Raw genomic sequence first — 3929 nt, 5'->3', positions numbered from 1 at the left:
GTTCTAATCAATGTCTCGTAAATGCATTTCCTTATTTGATCGATTGATATTGTGTGAAAACTCGTCGTGTATATATATATATATGTGTGTGTGTGTGTGTGTGTGTGTGTGTGTGTGTGTGTGTGTGTGTGTGTGTGTGTGTGTGTGTGTGTACGTATGTATATACATATACATGTATAAAGTTCGTTCATGGGAAATGTTTTTTAATACGCATATAAAAACTACGATTTTATAATGTCGGATACGGCCTAATGACACCAACTTGCAACACTGGTTTTATGGATTTGTACCGAGCTGTGCCGATATAACATAGGCTAAATATATGGTGGTAATAATAATAATGGTAATAATAACCCTTTCTACTAATAGCAGAGGACCTGAAATTTGTAGGGAGAGGGTGAGTCGATCACTTACAATTGCCTCCTGGACTGTGCTCTGATAGGTTATATAATGTAACCAATCTCTCTCCCAACCCTTTCTCTATCCATTGACTGATCGACATAGTACACATACACATTTACTTAATTTATCGATCCCGTAACGATAAGAGGCAAAGTCGACGTCGGCGGAATTTGAACTCAGAACGCAGTGACGGGCGAAATACCGTTAAACATTTCACCCGGCGTTGAAACGAATCTTGCCAGCTCGAATAGTAATAGTAATAATAATAATAATAATAATAATAATAATAATAATAATAATAATAATAGTAATAATAATAATAATAATAATAATAATAATAGTAATAATAGTAATAATAATAATAATAATAATAATAATAATAATAATAATAATAATAATAATAGTAATAGTAATAATAATAATAATAGTAATAGTAATAATAATAATAATAATAATAATAATAATAATAATAATAATAGAGCTCAATGCTAAAAACAAGATAATGGGTATCAACACTTTAGCTGTCCCAGTTATAAGCTACAGCTACAACATCCTTAACTGGACACTAAACGAACTATGTAAAATAGACAGGAAAACAAGAAAAATAATGACAGGATATAGGATGCACCACCCAAAATCTGACATAGAAAGGCTATATATACAACGCACAGAAGGTGGAAGGGGTCTTATACAGCTAGAAAACTATTATAAAATAACCACCATAGGACTGCAAAAATACCTACTCCAGAAGCAAGGGAAACTAATACAAATAGCCACAAAACACGAGCAAAACAAAAAACTGTTTTCAGTATTTAAGGAAGCTGACAAATACAAACAAGAAATCAATCTACCTAACAAATACGAAGAAGAAGAAGAAACAACAAAAGCTATAAAACAAATGAAATCCAAACTAAAACTAGAACAGCAACGGACCATGATAAAACGATGGCAAGAAAAGCCCCTACATGGTAAATACTGGGCTAAACTAAATGCGAAAGAAATAGACAGAGAAAAATCCCAGCAATGGCTGAGAAGCTCAGGACTCAAAGCAGAGACTGAAGGATTTTTAATTGCTGCACAAGACCAAAGCCTCCCCACCAGAAATTACCAAAAACACATAATGAAAAGAAATATAACAAGTAACTGTAGAATATGTGGAGATCGACAAGAAACAATAAATCATATTATCTCTGGCTGCCCAGTCCTGGCTAAGAAGGAATATATTCACAGACACGACAGAGCTGGGACCTATATACACTGGAAGCTATGCCAACATTATGGAATAGCAACAGAAAAAAGATGGTATAAACACACGCCAGAAAAGGTCACAGAAAACGAGAAAGCAACCATACTCTGGGATATGCCAATACACACAGATAGAGAAATTAAGGCAAATAGACCAGATATAGTTGTCAAAGATCATGAAGGAAAAAAATGCCTTCTAATTGATGTTTCAATACCAGCAGATGACAACGTTTCTCTAAAAGAAATGGAAAAACTTTCAAAATACAAAGACCTGGAAATAGAGATAACTCGAATGTGGAATCTAAAAACAGAAACAATTCCTATCATAGTAGGTGCCTTAGGTATAATAAAAAAATATTCAGACAAATACATAACAAAAACACCAGGACTTACAAATATATATAACATACAGAAAATTGCACTACTGGGCACTGCACACATTCTACGCAAAACACTTTCAATACAGTAAACATAAGAGCACCACAGCAAACCACAGCACATACCCAAGGCGCACAGAGCTGCGCTCGGTAGTGAAGTGAAAGCACGTTATAAAAATAAAACTACTGAATAATAATAATAATAATAGTAATAGTAATAATAATAATAATAATAATAATAATAATAATGATTATGATGATGATAACAATAATAATAATCTAAGGATGGAATTTATAAATCTTTAAATGCATCGTTATGCACTTTTTATCACTTCGTATGTTTCTTACGACATAGTCCGCACTCCTGAGGACTGTCTAATCAATGGACACCACGTGGGTTTTAATTCATCCCTTCATTTCTTCCAGCGATGTAGCTTTAGAGTTGAAAGTAACGAATGTTTAACTGAAGGATGTTTATCAATTTTCACCAATCAAAATGTTCATTTGGGTGTGTGGGCAGTTCTGTGTGTATTTAGTAGGTGATAGAAAGACAGAAAGTATGTGTGTGTGTGTGTGTGTGTGTGTGTGTGTGTGTGTGTGTGTGAGTGTGTGTGTGTGTGAGTGTGTGTGCTTTCAGTGTGAATGGTTTTAATATACGGTGCCGTGTTTTACAATCATATAAATAATAATAATAATAATGGTGTTTATATAAGCTTAAAGCTTGTGGCGATCACCGTGTAATGACTAAAGAAATAGTCTAATATAGGAGCATATAAGCCTACGACAGAAAAAAGAAGGCTTTACTATCCGCGTGGGACTCGAACCCACATCCCTTTGTCAACGCGATTACATAGTCATTGCACGGTGATCGCCATAAGCTTTAAGCTTATATAGATACCATTGTTATTGTTTACAGCATTGTAAAACGCGGTGCCGTAAATTAAAACCATTCGCACCGAAACCATATAGAAAGTCTGTTTACATAAAACAAATAGGAACAAATATAGTTCTTAAATATGTCAGTAACAGAGAGGTTAATTCGCTGGTGTAAAGGTAACACACTTTTAACAAAGGGATGTGGGTCCGAGTCCCACGCGGATAAGAAGGCCTTCTTTTTCTATCGTGGACTTATATATTCCTTTATTAGATTATTTCCCTTTCTCAGTGCACGGTGATCGGCATACGATTCAAGCTTATATAAATACCATTACTCTTATATTATTTACAGGATTGTAAAGCACGGCTTACATAAATACCATATATATATATATATATATATATATATATATATATATATATATTTATATGTATGTATATATATATATATATATATATATATATATATATATATATATATATATTTATATGTATGTATATATATATATATATATATATATATATATATATATATATATATATATATATATATATATATATATATATATATATATATATATATATGGAGACGTATGCAAATCAACACCGGTTGCCATAGTGGTGAAAGTGGATAAATACAAAGATACTCACGCACACACAAATACACACATGTGAGCGTCGTTTATATGTATATATATATATATATATATCCTTTCTCTGTTTACAATACCTTTTCTTTTCTGTCAAATGCACACAAAACTGCCCACATACCCAAATGAGCATTTCGATTGGTGAAAATTTACAAACAACCTTCAGTTAAACATATTCGCTATTTTCAACTCTGTGTGTGTGTGTGTGTGTGTGTGTGTGTGTGTGTGTGTGTGTGTGTGTGTGTGTGTGTGTGTGTGTGTGTGTGTGTGTGTGTGTGTGCGTGCGTGTGTGTGTGTGTACGTACAATATAGTCGCAGGCGTGTTTGTGTTGTGAAAAGCTTGCTTCCCAACCACGTGGATCTGGGCTCACTCCCACTG

This window comes from Octopus bimaculoides, chromosome 15 (genome assembly GCF_046866305.1).
Source record: "Octopus bimaculoides isolate indiv1 chromosome 15, ASM4686630v1, whole genome shotgun sequence".
NCBI classification, from domain to species: Eukaryota; Metazoa; Mollusca; class Cephalopoda; order Octopoda; family Octopodidae; genus Octopus; species Octopus bimaculoides.
Note: the sequence above shows the minus strand (reverse complement) of the source record.